We start from the raw sequence: 18,103 nt of genomic DNA on the forward strand, positions 1-18,103 counted from the left end.
AAGTGTGGTGCAGAGCAGTAGCTCTGACAGGGGACATCATTGGGACCTGATTAGATCTATAAAACTGTCACACTAATTAACTCCTTCTGTGCACACCGTAAAAAAAAAAAAAAAAAAGGAGCAAAAAACTATGCGATCAAAAAGCCAAATGGAAATAAAAATGGTACCGCTGAAAATGTCATCATGTCCCGCAAAAAGTAAAAAAAATAGTTTTATCGTGTAAAAGCGGCAAAACATAAAAAAAATTATATAAAAGTATAGTATCGCTGTAAAAGTACTGACCCGAAAAATAGAGCTGCCTTATCACTTTTACCACATGCAGAACGGCATAAAAAAAAACTCAAAAAACAAATCCTGAATTGTTGGTTTTTGTTAATTTTACCTCTCAAAAAACGGAATAGAAAGCGATCAAAAAAGTCACGTATCCCAAAATGATACCAATAAAAACGTCAACTCGTCCTGCAAAAAACAAGCCCTTACATGACTGTCGGCCAAATTATGGAAAAATTATAGCTCTCAAAATATGGCGATGCAAAAACTAGATTTTGCAAAAAAAAAGCGTCTTTTAGTGTGTGACAGCTGTCAATCATAAAAACCCAACATGAATCTGGTATCGCTGTAATCGCACCGACCCGAAGAATAAAGTCGTCTATTCACTTATAGCGCACAAGGAATGGCGTAAAAAATAAATAAAACCAATTCTTCACCTGCTGCTGATTTGTTTATTATGTCTCCCAAAGATAGCAGTAAGGCACTGCTCACATTTATCCTGCGCTCACACCGGGGTTTCCGTGTAAATCTCTGAAATACGTGATTCAGACAGAACCCACGGCAGAAGATTCCCTGTAATGAGGCAGATGGAGGCACCATGGACGCTATCTGGCCTGTGATCCCACGGTGTCAGTTTTTTTAGGCGTGCATAAAAGTGCGGTTGGCCACAGTTTTGTGCACTTCTGAAAAAAAGGACACCGCTAAACAGAGGCCAGACGGAGTCCAGAGTAACTCTGCTGTCTCATTATAGTGAATGGATCCCGTGGGGGTTTCATCTGAATTACATCACTTGGAGATTTAGATGGAAACCCCGATGTAAGTGCTCAGCCTAGAGAGCAGGATAAACGTTATGTATAATGTTCCCAATAAAAGCTTCAATTTAGTCCTCAAAAAAAGCAAGTCCCCACTCAGGTCCGTTATCTGTTAAAAATATAAGGGACTTCCAAGTTACTGGTAGCACAAAGGATCTGGAAAAGCAAAATGGCCCTTGCCCACCAAAAGAAATTCAGAAAATTGTGTGCTCCCAAATCCAAATGCCTCCCTCCCTTCTGAGCTCCACAATGTGCCTAAACTACATTTAGGGTCCACATGTTTGGCATTCCTGTAGTGATGAGAGCTCGCCTAATTTAAATGTGCATGTCTCCAGAAGCATGAGCTGGGCACAACGTACTGGTCCCTAAAGTGTACTGGTCACTTCAACAGCAATTTGAAATTTTCACTCAGCAACATCCACTGCTGCTTGTTTCTGGAAGAAACCCATGGAGTCAAAATCGTCACCACACCTGTAGGTAAATTCCCAAAGGTGTATAATTTCCAAAATGGGGTCACTTGAGGGGGGATTCTGCTCTTCTAGAACTTAGGGGCTGTGTATATGGAGTCTGCAAACTAGTCTACAATAATTTGTTCTCCAAAAGTCAAATAGCGCTCCGTCCCCCCCCAGATCTCACCGTATGGCTAAGCGGCACTGTACAGCCACATATGGGGTTTTGCCACGTTTAGAAGAAATTGTGTGACACATTTTGGCACCATTTTTACCCATTGCCCTGTGTGAAAATGTAAAATCTGAGGCTAAAACAATTTTTTTGTGGTAAAAATATAATTATGTTTTCTTCACTGCCCAATGGTATAAATTTACAAATTAAAAAATACTCACTACTTCCCTAGATGAATTCCTTGAGAGGTGTAGTTTACAAAATGGGGTCACTTGTGGGGGTTTCTGCTGTTTTGGCATGTCAGCGACTCTTCAAATGTGTCATGGTGTCTGCAACCTATCCCAGCCAACATAGCACTCCTTTCTCTTCCAAGCCCTGCTGTGTGCCAAAGCAGTAGTTTTCCACCACAGATGGGATATCAGTGTACTCAGGAGAAATTGCACAACAAATTTCATGGTGTAATTTCTCCTGTTACCCTTATGATAATGCAAAATTGGGGAATGAAAAACATTTTTGTGGGAAAAATGTGAACATTTTTTTATTTTTACGGCTCAATATTATAAACTTCTGTGAAGCACCTGGAGGTTCAAGGTGCTCACCACACACCTAGATAAGTTCCCTAAGGGGTCTAGTTTCTAAAATGGTGTCACTTGTGGGGGGTTTCCACTGTTTAGGCACATCAGGCGCTTCTCAAATGCGACATGGCATCCGCTAATTATTCAAACAAATTTTACAATCAAAAAGTCAAATGGCGCTCCTTCCCATCCGAACCCTACAGTCCGCCCAAACAGTGGTTTTCCCCCACCTATAGGGTATCGGCATAGTCAGGAGAAATTGCACAGCAAATTTCATGGTGCAATTTCTCCTGTTACCCTTATGATAATGCAAAATTAAGGGATGAAAAACATTTTTGTGGGAAAAATGTGAAAATTTTATTTTTACGGCTCAATATTATAAACTTCTGTGAAGCACCTGGGGGTTCAAGGTGCTCACCACACACCTAGATAAGTTCCCTAAGGGGTCTAGGTTCTAAAATGGTGTCACTTGTGGGGGGTTTCCACAGCTTTGGCATATTAGGGCGCTCCCCAAATGTGACATGGCGTCCGCTAATTATTCAAACAAATTTTACATTCAAAAAGTTAAATGGCGCTCCTTCTATTCCGAGCCCTGACGTGCGCCCAAACAGTGATTTTCCCTCACATATGGGGTATCAGCGTGCTCAGGAGAAATTGCACTACAAATTTTGTAGTCCATTTTTTCCTGTTACCCTTGTGAAAATAAAAAAATTGTGTCTAAAGTACCATTTTTGTGAAAAAAAGTTAAATGTTCATTGTTTTCTTCCACATTCCAAAAATTCCCGTGAAGCACCTAAAGGGTTAATAAACTTCTTGGTTGTGATTTTGAGCACCTTGAGGGGTGAAGTTTTTAGAATGGTGTCACTTTTAGGTATTTTCTGTCATAAAGGCCCCTCAAAGTCACTTCAAATAAGATGTGGTCCCTAAAAAATGTTTTTGTAAATTTTGTTGGAAAAATGAGAAATTGCTGGTCAACTTTTAACCCCTATAACTTCCTAACAAAAAATGCTGATGTAAAGTAGACATGTGAGAAATGTTATTTATGAACTATTTTGTGTGACATATCTCTCTGATTTAAGGGCATGAAATTCAAAGTTTGAAAGTTGAGAAATTTTCAAAATTTTTGCCAAATTTCCGTTTTTTTTTTTTACAAATAAATGCAAGTGATATCAAAGAAATTTTACCACTATCATGAAGTACAAGATGTCATGAAAAAACAATCTCAGAATCAATGGGATCAGTGGAAGCATTCCAGAGCTATTAAAAGTGACAGTGGTCAGAATTGAAAAAATTGGCCTGGTCACGAAGGCGAAAACAGGCTCTGGTGCGAAAGGGTTAATTAATCTGATGACAATCAACTTTCTCGGCAGCACCAACCACAGCCCCCAGACACTGCTCAGAGATGTGAGAGTTTCCCTTCACTGTAAATCTTCCATTTAAGAAGGCCCAAATTTTTCACTAGGCTTTAGGTTTGGTCAGGAGTTGGCTGGGCCATTATTATTTTATCTTTAAACGGAACCTGTTATGTCCTTTGTAGTACCTAAACTGCCCCAATGCATTGTTAGTGATGTAATATGCATCACTAACACGCTTTTTTCATTAAAATTGGTGCTAATATCATGAGTATAAAGCACTTTATATATTTATATCATACCTGCTAGTTTAGTCATAGGGGTGTAATTCATTGCATTTAGTCAGGGTTGGCGCTGCCGACGCCATTTGAATTCTGCTCCTGGCTTGCGCTGATGTCACTATGCTGCTCTTGCGCAGTATGTCATGGTCAGCCGTGCTTGGTGCTCTGGGAGTCGCACATGCACTGTGACAAGCGGCTCCCCACGCGTGCGCAGTGAAGATGTGTGTAGCTCCCAGGCTGTAGTACAGACTGTATTCTTGCTTGAGGAATTGCGTTTTCAAGCTCCGTCTGAAAGTTCCGAAATTGGCACATAATCAAAAGTGTTGGGGCACAGAATTACAGAGTATGGGGGAGGGATGCTTAGAAGTCTTGGAGGCGATTGGGTGAGGAACGTATAAGTGTGGAGGAGTGAAAAACATTTTGGGAGGACCGGAGATTACGTGTTGGAAGTTATCGGGAGATTAGTTCGGAGATATATGGAGGAGACAGATTATAAATGGCTTTCTAGGTCAGTGTTAGCAGTTTGAACAGGATATGTTGTGGAATTGGTAGCCAATGAAGGGATTTGCAGAGGGGAGAAGAATGGTTGAGTAAGAGACGGATTCTGGATATATTTTTAAATTGGAGACGGCGGGAGGTGGCAAGAGCTTTTTATGTGCAGTTTGAAGGACAAGGCAGAGTTGAGGGTTACTCTGAGGCAGGGGACTTGCAGTAAAGGAAAGACTGATATCATTTATTGTGATAGATCAGGTAGGTGACTTGACTGGGATGGAGGAAAGATGATGAGTTCGGTTTTGTCCACATTGAGCTTCAGGAAGCGTGATGAAAAGGAGGATATGGCTGATGGACACTGGGATTTTGGATAGCAGAGAGGTGAAGCCTGGACAAGAGAGGTAGATCTGAGTGTCATCAGCGTATAGATGGTAGTGTAAGCCATGGGACTTTATGAGTTTTCCCAGGCCAAAAGGTATAGAAGAAGAGTAGTGATCCCAGAACAGAGACTTGAGGGACATCAACAGAGGGAGGGCAGAATGAGGAGGTAGCGTGGGAGTGGGAGACACTAAATTTGCAGTTTAGAGAGGCATAAGGAAATCCAGGAGAGGTCAAGGTCTTTGATGCCAAGGGAAAAGAGTATTTGTAGTAGGAGGGAGTGGTCGACTGTGTCGAAGGCAGAGGACAGGTTTAGACCTTGATATGCTTGCGTATATGCGATTTTGTTTCTTTCTTACACTTACTGAGCATTAAAATCATTGGCACTGTATTTTCATCGCACATGCGCATATACCCCGATATTTATTACAGATGTATGCGCCGTCATCATTTACATGCGTGAAAGTCATTCATGAGAAGCCAACTCTTAACTCCCACGACTGGTATTAAGGTGATTTATGTGCATACATACAGTAGATGATTTTGTGAGCCACTTGCAATTACATTTTGCCCCTGATAAAGCCACACCCCTAGTAGCAATACACAGATACGATTTGTATAATTATTTCCCATGCATTAATGATTACTGATTATTAACGATTAGTGATATGGATTTATTGCGTGTATTGTGGAGTGTTTGCACTATAAATTAATAAAGTATGAACCCATGTTAAAATTTTTAGTTACATCATATGCCAGCTCCCTGAGTTTAGGGCGGGCTCAGGAATGGAACCCGCATGTTTCCTGGCATATGATGGCCGTGATATTCATCTGTCAGCAGGTTTTTACACCCCCCCCAAACTATTTATATGCGCATGTAGCTCTTTCAAAGACAAGTCCAGCAATACTTTTACATAGTCTTTCCTAAATTCCTGAGAAATCAGCAGTTGAATTGATATGCAAATGAGGCCAAAGAGATATGGTAGATCTGAAGCCTCTGTCACACCAGGTTTATCCCTCATCCTGTGCAGCTTGATTGACAGCCTCTATGCTGTGTGACTACAAGAGCCATCAGTCTAGCAGGAGGAGGTGTTTTAGATCTACCTATCACTGGGCATACATAACGGTGTAGGGAGCGACAGAAAGCTGAGAAATAACTGTACATTGCGGTGCAGAACCTTGGCCAAAATCGTGATAATTACATCTTAATAAGAGACTTGTGGAAGAGCACACGATGAGATGATTTATACTCCAAAATTCCACTGTGACGCTAGTCACTACTCACAGACAAGCCTTGAGGATTGGGTGGTCAAGAGGTCTGGGATCAGATACTAAGAGGGCTCATCAAATGCAAAATATTAAAGCAAAAGGCGTAGTCCAAGTCACAATTCAGAGTCAGAATTCCACGGTCAGAGTGCATCTAGGCAAAAGGAGTAATGCAAACGGGTAGTCAATAGGCAAATCCTGGGTCCAGCAACAGAATATCAGAATGTCTAAATTCAGAACACAAAGCACAGAAAAACAAACCGCACTGAGCTGAAGCCATGACTGGAAGTTTCTCGATCAGACAGCTTGGTTAAGTAGTTGGGTAATCACTTATAACAGGAACATCTGAAGGAAGCTCAGCACCTCTGTGAATACACGGGGGTCAGTGAGTACTCTTGACCACTGGTCCGGCTGTCTTTAGAAAGACAGCATGGACCAGGGCTCATACCACTGAACGCCCCCTAATTTTTACCATGGGCAGAACACTACTCAGACAACACAGGGTGATGGTAAACAGTGTGACAATAGTTTATTGAACTATCAGCAATCAATAACATATAGAACAGTCCCAGCAAATTACAGAGTCTTACCCTTCCGCTGGCCTGCCGGTGTGAGGACAGTGAGTTATGTGGCCAGATGAACTGATTGTCCTAACCTGGATTCTTCAAATCGTCTCTTAGACTTCAGCAATGGTCAATGGAGCATATCTGTATTTTTACAGCCAGGGCTGTGGTCCCTTAGGCTGACATCATGTACAGTCTCTAAGAACAGACGCAGAGACCCCCTTTTTTATAGTTCACATTTATCCTTTCAAGCCATCATTCACAAGTCAAGGGTCAGGGATCATGATATTAATTCACAATGCTCAAGTGTCCACCAATGTTGAGTGGCAAACTCTACAATGGTATTTAACATATCTAGCAAACATCCATTGTTTGGAGTCCCTGCATATAAATATAAATTCAAGTGATCAACATTCAGGTTTATATGAACAATATTCTGTGTTGATCAACCAATGAAAAACACAAGTTCAAAAGTCAACATAAAAATAAAGATGTATGGCTCCAGGCCTATGGAATGTATGTCTGGCATAATTAAGAAGAAAAGCTGTAGGATCACAACCTCCCAGTCTCAGACTGGACGGCCGAGCTCTCACTCAAAGTACCAACCGCTCAACATGCCCCTGCACTAGATTGGATGACTGAGCTGTCAATCACTGCATCCAAGACACACTCAGAGGTAGAATCGTGAAACCCCCTTACAGGTTCCTGTAAATAATGTGAAGGCTTTGGATACACAGGTAACAAACATCTAGAAATAGACAATTTGGTGGAGCACAGATATAAATAAAAAAAAAATTGTCTTTTTTGCTCATAGAAAACCATCACATCATATCTTTTATTTTACCAGAACAACCAATCTGTCACGGGTGTGTAAGGTATAATAGACAGTCGCTCTGGATCTGACTGTAGAAGGTCACTGCGTTTGGCATTGCAGACGCCTTCTTAATCTTTCTTCCTTTAGGACCCAGCGGCTACCTTCCTCCTGCCGCTGATTGACACACTCTGGTCTGGGTGTTAAATACACTCAGTTTGTTCCAGGGAGTCTCCGGTGATATTTCTATCTTACTGGGTGCAGTCTTGGAGCTCCAGCAGTCGGCTAGCTTCTTCTCTGGTGCCCTTGAAGGACAGTTGGCGTTATTCCTCTGGTGTCTGTTCAAGCTAAGTTTTCCCCTTTGTTTGTCTTCCTTGTTGTCTTTAGTTTGTAGTGGGGCCTGACCAGTGCTCACCCCTCCCCCTCCCTATCTAGGGATATACAGGGTTTAGGTTTCCTGCTCAGCGATCGGTGTGGAACCTATATAGGGATAGGTAGGGTGGTATTAGATCTGCCTAGGGGTTTCCACTCCCCTTTTCACTAGTGTTTGGGTAACCTCCCCCTCTTCACTTCGTGTTGCACCGTGACATCATCACTGTCCGTGCTTGTACAGAAAAGAAAAAAATAACTGACATGTGGTTTTATTTGTGTGTGTTTTTTTTCGGGTGTGTTTTTTTTTTCTTTCTCCCTTGGTTCATAGATTCCATTGCAGAGCAGCTGCGCAGGCTGTCTCGGGAGGTGACTGATCTCCACTATGAGGTTCAGCAGCAGCAACAGAGGCTGCAGGTCCCTAATGTTGGGATCTCTGCAGGTAGGCCGGTCCAGCTTGAACCCAAGGTTGCCCTAACAGACAGGTTTTCAGGAGGTAGGGGCAAGTTTTTTTTGTTAAAGGAAGCCTGCAAACAGTATTTTAAAGTTCATCCTTACTCCTCTGGAGAGGAGGTGCAGCGGGTGGGAATTGTGATCTCACTGCTGCAAAGAAATCCTCAATCCTGGGCTTTCTCTTTGCCGCGGACTCAGTTTGTCTCCAGTCAGTGGAGGGGTTTTTCGGGGCTCTAGCCCTAATCTATAATGACCCTGATCGAATCTCCTTGGCTGAGTCCAGGCTGTGTCGCCTTCAGCAGGGGAATTGGTCAGTAGAGACGTATAGCTCCGAATTCCACAGATGGGCAACTGATACAAATGTTATGTTCTGCTACCAGAGCTAAGGAAAGAGAGGAGATCTGTCCCTACGACAGAACTCAGCTTGATCCCTACGATGTAACAGGGGACCTGATCCTGCGATCAGACCTGCTAAAGTCCTCAGCTAGTCTGTACGGAGACCTATAGATGTGGGGAAGGAATCCCTACAAGTACTAGGGACTGGGAGCAAAATGGACACCTCCTAACAGAAATAGTAGCAGACAGACGAACAAACAAAATATATAGAACACAGAGGTCCGAAGACCAAGCAAACTAACAGAGTTAGATACTGAGCACAGGCTAGCTAAAGAGTAGTAATACAATGAAGTCCAGCAAAGCCAGAAGGGCGGAGCAAGACTAAATAGGCCAACAAGGTCATGTGACCAGCAATAGAAAAAACCTAAGAGCAAGGTTCTAACAGTACCCCCCCTTCTAAGAGGATCCTCCGGATCCCCTAGGACCAGGCTTATCAGGAAATCTCCTGTGAAACGCTCTGATAAGTCTGGACGCGGAAACATCATCCGACCTCACCCATGAGTTATCCTCGGGTCCGAAACCTTTCCAGGCCACGAGATACTGCGACCCACCAGTCTCTTGGTCTCAGAGATTCCGGGATGACCTGCCAACCGAGATTCGTGACACTCAACAAACAAATCTCTCCTAAAGGTCCCAGGCACAAACAACCTCCCATGGGGAGTGTTAGATGGGGCATTCTCCTGTGCTTTAAGAATCTCATCTTCCAAAACGGAGTCCAAAGCAGCTATCACAACACCTTCTTGTAAAATGTTCTCCTCTTTCTCAGCACCGACTATGGGAGAAAAACTGCGAGACAAGGCATCCGCCTTAACATTCTTAGTACCTGGGATGTAAGTAACGGAAAAATTAAACCGCGAGAAAAACAGTGCCCACCTAGCCTGACGGGCATTCAGGCGCTTGGCAGCATCAAGATATATCAGATTTTTATGATCCGTAAAAACCTGAACGGGAAATTCAGCACCTTCCAAGAGGTGGCGCCAGTGTTCAAATGCGAGTTTAATAGCCAATAATTCCCGATTACCAATACCGTAATTCAGTTCAGTCTCCGAAAATTTTTTTGAAAAAAAGGCACAGGGATGTACTCCATCCCCGTTATCCTGAGACAATACTGCACCAACCCCCACAGAGGAAGCATCAACCTCAACCAAAAACGGCTTAGTCACATCAGGCTGCATAAGGATGGGAGCAGAGATGAACCTCTCCTTGAGATACACAAAAGCTTCAATGGCCTCAGAAGTCCACTGAACCGCATCAGCACCTTTCCTGGTGAGATCGGTCAGAGGTTTGACAATAATAGAAAAATTTTTAATGAATTTTCTATAATAATTGGCGAAACCCAAAAACCTCTGTATCGATTTCAAACCAATAGGCCTAGGCCATTCCTGCACAGCTTGAACTTTAACCGGGTCCATCTCAAAACCTTCGCTGGAGATAATGTAGCCCAAAACACTAATTCTCTGTGCAGCGAACTCACATTTCTCCAGCTTAGCAAAAAGCGAATTGTCAATTAATAACTGTAATACTTCACGTACGCTCCGCCAATGAGATTCCAGATCCGGCGAATAAATCAAAATGTCATCCAAATACACAACCACATTTTTGCCGATCAAAGGTCTAAGGATGTCATTAATAAGATTCTGAAAAAATGCAGGAGCATTAGTAAGACCAAAAGGCATAACCAAATTCTCAAAATGACCCACAGGAGTGTTAAAAGCAGTCTTCCATTCGTCACCCTCCTTCATGCGCAACAGATTGTATGCCCCCCGAAGGTCAATTTTAGAGAACCACTTGGCCCCCACTAACTGGTTAAACAGATCAGGAATCAATGGCAGTGGGTAAGGATTGCGTACAGTAATTTTGTTAATCTCACGAAAATCCAGACAAGGACGTAAACCGCCATCTTTTTTTTTTACAAAAAAAAATCCAACCGCCACAGGAGACTTAGAGGGCCTAATGTGACCGGCGGCCAAACTTGTCTGTATGTATTCCTCCAAAGCCTTTCTCTCAGGAATAGTAAGGTTAAATAAACGACTTTTAGGAAGAGTCGCTCCAGGGACAAATTCAATAGTACAATCATAGTCTCTATGGGGAGGCAAAACCTGCGATTCCTTCTCAGAAAAAACTCTCCAAAAATCCTGAATAGGAACAGGCAATTCCCCCCTATCCACAGCTGCAATACGCCCGTTACAACACTTGTCATAACATTTATGGCTCCAGGATTTAATTTCATTGGTAGACCAATCCAGTACAGGATTGTGCAATTTTAACCAGGGCAATCCCAACACCATCGGAGAAGGCAAGTTATTCAAAACTACCAAATCCAATTTCTCATGGTGAACACCATTAATAGTGAGAGGAAATTCACAGACCTTGAGAGTAACATTCTTCAAAGGGGAGCCATCCACAGAAACCACAGCAATGGGGGATGACAAAGGTTCGGGTTTTAAATTGAGTTTTTCCAAGAATCCCCCATCAATTACATTCAGAGTAGACCCACAATCGACAAACACCCGAAATTTCATTAATTTTTCCTGAGCAATAGTGGAAGCAGCTAAAAATACACCCTTGGAATTTAAACAGGCAATACGGGCTTGACTGACCATTTTTTTTTCTTTCTTCATACGAAGCACACAGCTTTTAATGAAATGGCCAGAATTTCCGCAATAGAAACACAAACCTTCAGAAAATCTGCGGTCCTTTTCTTGAGAGCGAGGTGCCATCGCTCCAATCTCCATCGGCTCTCCACTGTCAGTACACACATTCTCATGACCAGAAACTGACATAGCAGAGGATTTGCTCTCATTAACCCTTGCACGCAGTCTCCTATCCACCCGTATAGCTAATTGCATAGCCTGTTGCAAATCTTCAGGTGTGGGATAAGCAATTAGCAGGTCTTTAACCCTTTCACTAAGCCCAGCAAGAAACAGACTCTTCAGAGCAGAATCGTTCCACCCTATTTGAGTAGACCACCGACGGAAATGAGTACAATATTTTTCCACATTACCTGATCCCTGTCTCAAACGTCTCAACTCAGTCTCAGCAGATGAGACACGATCAGGATCATCATATAATAGCCCCAAAGCAGAAAAAAAACTATCCACTGATCTAAAGCATGTATCACTAGGTTGCAAAGAAAAGGCCCACTCCTGAGGCTCTTTGCGCAAAAGTGACATTATGAACCCTACGCGCTGGGATTCATCCCCAGAGGACCTGGGTCTCAAACGAAAATACAATAAGCAAGCATTTTTAAATGAAAAAAATTCTTGGTGTTCACCAAAAAATAAATCAGGCAAACGTACCTTAGGCTCCAAGAAATGTGCTCCAGGACAGTTACTCACGTGCTGACGGAGCTCGGCCACCTCCAGAGAGAGTCCCTGCAGGCGTTGAGCCAAATCCTGAACCGACACCATGATGGAACAGAAAAATCTTTCCTTAGAGAATTTGCAGGCTGGACTTACTGTTATGTTCTGCTACCAGAGCTAAGGAAAGAGAGGAGATCTGTCCCTACGATAGAACTCAGCTTGATCCCTACGATGTAACAGGGGACCTGATCCTGCGATCAGACCTGCTAAAGTCCTCAGCTAGTCTGTACGGAGACCTATAGATGTGGGGAAGGAATCCCTACAAGTACTAGGGACTGGGAGCAAAATGGACACCTCCTAACAGAAATAGTACCAGACAGACGAACAAACAAAATATATAGAACACAGAGGTCCGAAGACCAAGCAAACTAACAGAGTTAGATACTGAGCACAGGCTAGCTAAAGAGTAGTAATACAATGAAGTCCAGCAAAGCCAGAAGGGCGGAGCAAGACTAAATAGGCCAACAAGGTCATGTGACCAGCAATAGAAAAAACCTAAGAGCAAGGTTCTAACAACAAAATGGAATGACCCGGCTCTTAGAAGCCAATTTAGTCAGGGCCTTACTGAAAGGTTGAAAAATGCTTTGGCAGTATATGAAACCCCAGAGTCCTTGGAGGTCTTTGGCTATACATGTTGGTAGACGCCTTCGGGATAGGTGGGTGAGATCACCTTCTCCGGAGCCCTATTTTTGGGGTAATGCCCCTTTGTCAGGGGGTGAAACAGTACTGGGAGGAGGTGGAAGAACCCATGCAATTAGGGGATGCCTCTGCATCGTTCGTTTCCCCTGAGATCTTCAAAAGAAAGGCTGTGTTTTTTTGTGGAAAAAAAGAACATTTTGGGAGTGTGGCCTGGCAGCTTAGGAGAGAAGTGTGCTCCATGAGCTCCCACTTTCTCTAAGAAACTATAGGGGGGAAAACAAGATTTTTTTTCAATACTAGACCCCTGACTTCAAGCTAAACCCCTCTGGGTCTTTCTGGAGCGGTTTAGGGATCAAAAGAACTTTCCCTGATCTCTGCAAGCCCCTGTGAGCCTCGGCCACGGGAAACTGAGGCCGAGGTAAGGCACCATCTTCTCGCCTCGGAACCCATTGGAGTCGGCTTAGGGAAGGAGACAGAGAACTCACCCCCTGAAGGTAAAGTCTCTCGGCTGAGCCCCTGGACCCTCCCTGGTCCGGCGGAGCTCTCCCTCGCTCTTAACCCCCGATCTCCGGTAACTGCCTGGAGTTGAGAATCTCACACACACGCCGCCGGCAGCTCCCACCTCCCGCTGAGCTGTGCGGAGAAACATGCTCCCCCAGGATACTTACCAGTCCCGGGCACTGTGTGGCTGCTCGCTGCTTGCCTCATTCCCACTTTGCTCCTTGGGGACAGCCGCAGAGTTGGTGCTGCGGGAGACGCGGCTGTGGTCTGGCGTCCTAGGACTCCTCCTCTTTATTCCCGGCGCTATCTTGAGAGGCTGGGATCGGCGGCCTGTTGAGCGCCTCGGTGCAGCTGGCTGCCTTATCTGACTGCTCCCTGCGTTGGCTATACAGGGATAGTAGAGGCACTGCACCTACCCTGAGGACGCTGGTCTGGGGAGAGTGGAGAGACTGAGATGGGAAAATAAAGGAGGGGAGAGGGGAGGCTCAGGAGAGCAAAAATCGAAAAGTGAAAGAGAAAATAAAAGCATATGCAAAGAAGAAATACAGTCAAAACAAAAGTGATAAAAGCAACAACATTTATGAAATAATCCTGCAAGTCATCAATATATTGATCTAGACAATGCTACTAAAAGTTATACCCGGACAATAGACAATCTGCTTTGGGTAATTTTCCTCTCCCTAAACATGCAACACATCAGCGACAAATGATGAATCTGTGAGTCTTCCGGTTCAGGCGCCGACCATATGAATCTTGATATACCGCTTATGCTCTCCCCCCGTCCATTTCATTCAGCAGTCTGACTCTCGATTTTTACACCCTCCTAATTTTTGAAGCTGATACCGAACTAACAATGTCCTCTACAGAATAACACTTGCTTATATGTACCGTTATCTCCTACGTAGCGGGCAAAAACAGCTGATCTCCTCCTGATACATCGACGACTCCGGCCCCCCCAAAATGGCTCCTACTCTTGATCAAGATGAGCAACTCTCCCAAACAGAAGGGAGGGGGAAGTCGGGCCATAACCTCAAACTACCCCGGCTCCTCTATTTAAAAAAAGAGGGGACACAAATGGACCCTTCCGATCTAACAGCTGAGGTCACGGCTAAATTACTACCTGAAATTAAAACTATAACCCAATCTATGCTTAACTCTGCCCTGAAAGGTTTACAAGATAGGCAGGATAAACAAGCCGAACAGCTGACTGAATTAGAAACACGTATATAGAATATAGGGGACGACTTAAAAGATGACCACAGCAGTATGACAGCTATCGCTCGCGAAAACCTGATTTTGAGGGATCATATAGATGGCTTAGAAAAATGTTCCCGTAGAAGCAATTTACGTCTAGTTGGGCTACTGGAGTCATACCTTCAGAATACCCTGAAATCACTTTGTGAAAATTACATTCCAAGACCTCTAAAATTTACCAGAGGATAAAAGGGTAGAGAGAGTTCACAGGATTGGCCCTCCACCTCCTCAAACCGGGATACACCCAGACCACGTCAGGTCATCATGAACTTTCTGGATTTCAATGATAAAGCGGACATCATATGGGCATATAAAAAGCTGGACCACTCACTGATCATTCAAGGCCATAAAATCTTACTTTTTGAAGACTATTCCATGGAGGTAACCAGAAAATGCAAGGTTTTCAGCACCATTTGCACCAGGCTCTATAAAGAAAAAATCCACTTTCAACTCCGATACCCAGCCACCTTACGATTGGAAGATTCAGATGGATCCTTCAGGGACTTTATATCACCTGTCAAGGCGGAGGTCTTTGTCAACAATCTGCTGTGCTCAAGAGAAAATCTAAAATGACCCTCACAAACGGACAACGGGTCCCACTACCCACAGACCCCAGAAAGATCTACGAATCAGGTGGGTAAAGGAGAACAGAAAGCTAATAGGAATGCGACAAGTAAGGTTAAATAAGAAGCGATTTCCTTTTCTTGCAGAAATGCTGATTTAGAATGTCATTTTATTTGTCATATGAATATCAGAACCCCCCCCCTTCATCTCTGAATTCTTGGGGCCTTGCTGACATATTTACATTTGAGGAGGGTGGGTGTGAGGTGAAAACATGGACAAAGAAAAGAAAAAGGAAAATAACATATTGGAAGGGACTGAATTACTGTTATTTATATACACATGGTGGCGCAGAAGTGAAGCCCAGGAATAGGTTCTTCCCGGCGAGTCGGAGCAAATTGTTTCCGCTTTTGCTGGGACTAATATGTTATGTTTTATGTGTTACTTACTGTTTAAGTTTAGTATACAAGGTTGAATTCTGTGTTTGTTTTCTTTTATGTAATCTAACTACATGCCATCATCACCCTACAATTGTCTCTACAGTTTTCCCCATTGTTTGTCTTCCTTGTTGTCTTTAGTTTGTAGTGGGGCCTGACCAGTGCTCACACCTCCTGCTCCCTATCTAGGGCCTAACTCTAGGGATATACAGGGCTTAGGTTTTCTGCTTGGCGATAGGTGTGGAACCTATATAGGGACAGTAGGATAGGTAGGGTGATATTAGATCAGCCTAGGGGTCTCTACTCTCCCTTTCCCTAGTGTTTGAGTAACCTCCCCCTTTTCCCTTCGTGTTGCACTTAGTCTTTCCCAGACCTTGCGTGACACAATCACAACAGAGCTATAATTTATTAGAGCAACCAATGACAGTGCAGCTTTCATTTTACCAGGGCAACCAGAGTAAAGCTTCACTTAACCAATCACATCGCTGTTTTCATTTTATTAGAGCAACCAATCACAGCACTGCTTTCAATTCACCAGAGCTGTTTTTGAGCAACCAAACAGGTGTTAGTTTTGGAAATGAAAATTTACAGGGTGATTCCATAATTTTTTCCTCAGAATTGAGTGATTCCATATTTTTTTCCCTCTGCTTGGTCTGAAAAAAATTACCCTTACTGAGTACCACATTTTTAATCTTGATTTCTTTTAGTGTTTCTTAAAGCCCTAAAGTTGCCATTTGAAATGACTTTAGTTTTGTGCCATGTCTGTGATCTGCTTTTTTTCAACAACATTAAACAACTGAATGAACATCCTCCGAGCCCGGTGATTCCATAATTTTTGCCAGGGGTTGTAGACATTCCCAAAGTTGGTGCATACTTCTAGACTCACTTGGGTATGTATACAGTTTTTTCTTAAAGTATTTGATTGGGTTGAGGTCAGTGTACAAAGTAACTCGTCTTGTAAGATACTCACATGTAGCTCAGCAATGAGACCACCATCGAGCCTGGCCAAGTATCCAATGCCTTTGGCTGTGAAACAACCCCATATTATTAGGCTCCCACCACAGAACTTCACAGTTCTTTCAATTACTCAATAAGTTAGCCCCTTTTTCCCTGTTTATTCCAGATTCATTACCAACCATCAGAGCCTAGTCTATTGACTTTCGTCTCATCGATCCAAATCACCCGTTTCTAATCTTATACTGCTCACTTTTCGTACTTTTTTGCAAACTCGAGCCAATGCTCGTTATGATGATATTGAAGACTTTTGTAACATGCATCGCAATGTGCTTGCATGAACGTCTGTGATCTCACTATATATGTGACACCTCCACAGCCCTATTTCTCGTACCAGAACTAATAGACCTTGTGATGAGCCATCTTGTTGACTCCGATATTTTGCCTTGACGTTCACCTCTTGGCTTTTTAATGGATAGACGGACTTCATTTCTTATTCTTCCAACTGTCATAGCACTTACATGTTGCAGGTTTGCAATTTTCTTGGCTGAGAGACCGCTATTGATGAGCTTCATGTATGCTCTTCGATTCGAACCAGTGACCTTTCGCTTCGGAATCAACCTAATAACACACAGCTATTAGGGAATGTGAAACAGGTTGTAATTTGCAGTATACAGGAAGAAAAAGATTTTCCACCCGCAAAAGAAAAACAGTAACAATGCAGAGACATGACAAGAATCTGCATAACTAATCAACTGCTAAATAGTTGCAAGTCAAATTTATGTATGAAATAGCCAAGATGATTGTCCATAAAATGACGGTAGTCTCACATTATAAGCAGTGATGAGCGAGCACTAAAATGCTCAGATGCTTGTTTTTCGAACTGAGCCATTCCTAATGCTAGGATGCTCGTTTCAAATAACGAGTATAATGGGAGTCAATGGAAAATACAAGCATTTTTCCGGCAAACCCTACAAGGAGGTCTGGGGGGCAATGAAAATGTTGAAATGGATAGAAAAAATGCTGAATGGAAGGAGAACAGCATGGAGAAGACCCCTGCAAGCATTGCTGACTCCCAGATCGCTGCTGAGAACAATGGTGTCACACTTTTACTCCACTTTAAGGACTGACAATAAAACAAACATTCAAAATTGAAGAAAAATTGGAGTCTACAGGAAAAAGAAGTTAAGAAACATTCTTTCCTGTATAATGACTTGTATATAAGGCAAAATTTAAAAACGATTTAAAAATTAATTTAAAGTAAACCAAAACTGACATTTTTATTAAAAAAAAAGGAAATTTCAATGTAATTTATGACGGAAGCAAGAATTGCCAAAAATTAGATGAAAGAGAGACTCAGATACACCGTGTATTAGACATAAAGTAGGGCCTCATACACATTCTGTTCAAATTGTCATGTAGTGGTACTCCTAGACTCATAAAGGCTATGCAATAAGTGCAAAGCTTGCCAAAAATTACAAGCAGGGTAACCCATACACCGTTGAAAGCACCAACTGTAGTGCCTCGTTCAAATATTGTGAACAAAGTATAGTTGTGGTAATCCCACACTCATAAAGGCTCTGTACACAGTGAAAAAGAGAAAAAAAATTATAAACAGGGTCATCCATAGACCCTTGAAGGCAACAAATGGAAAGCCTCATTCAAATACCTTTCAAATACCTTGCGCAGGGAAGGCCACCAGTAATGTCGGGCGACGAGCAGAAAAGTCTTCTTCTGGCTAGCATGACTGGCTAGT

At 43.0% G+C, this 18,103-nt stretch overlaps 1 protein-coding gene across 1 annotated transcript in view; it reads right to left on the bottom strand.

Moving 5' to 3' along the window:
- The window catches only part of LOC141270646 (uncharacterized), a 264,404-nt gene that overhangs the window by 222,860 nt on the left and 23,441 nt on the right, over positions 1-18,103 (bottom strand). The gene's annotated exons all lie outside the window — the stretch shown is intronic.

This window comes from Phyllobates terribilis, unplaced genomic scaffold (assembly GCF_046119375.1).
Source record: "Phyllobates terribilis strain yellow unplaced genomic scaffold, ASM4611937v1 Scaffold_5__5_contigs__length_657084704, whole genome shotgun sequence".
Classification (NCBI taxonomy): domain Eukaryota; kingdom Metazoa; phylum Chordata; class Amphibia; order Anura; family Dendrobatidae; genus Phyllobates; species Phyllobates terribilis.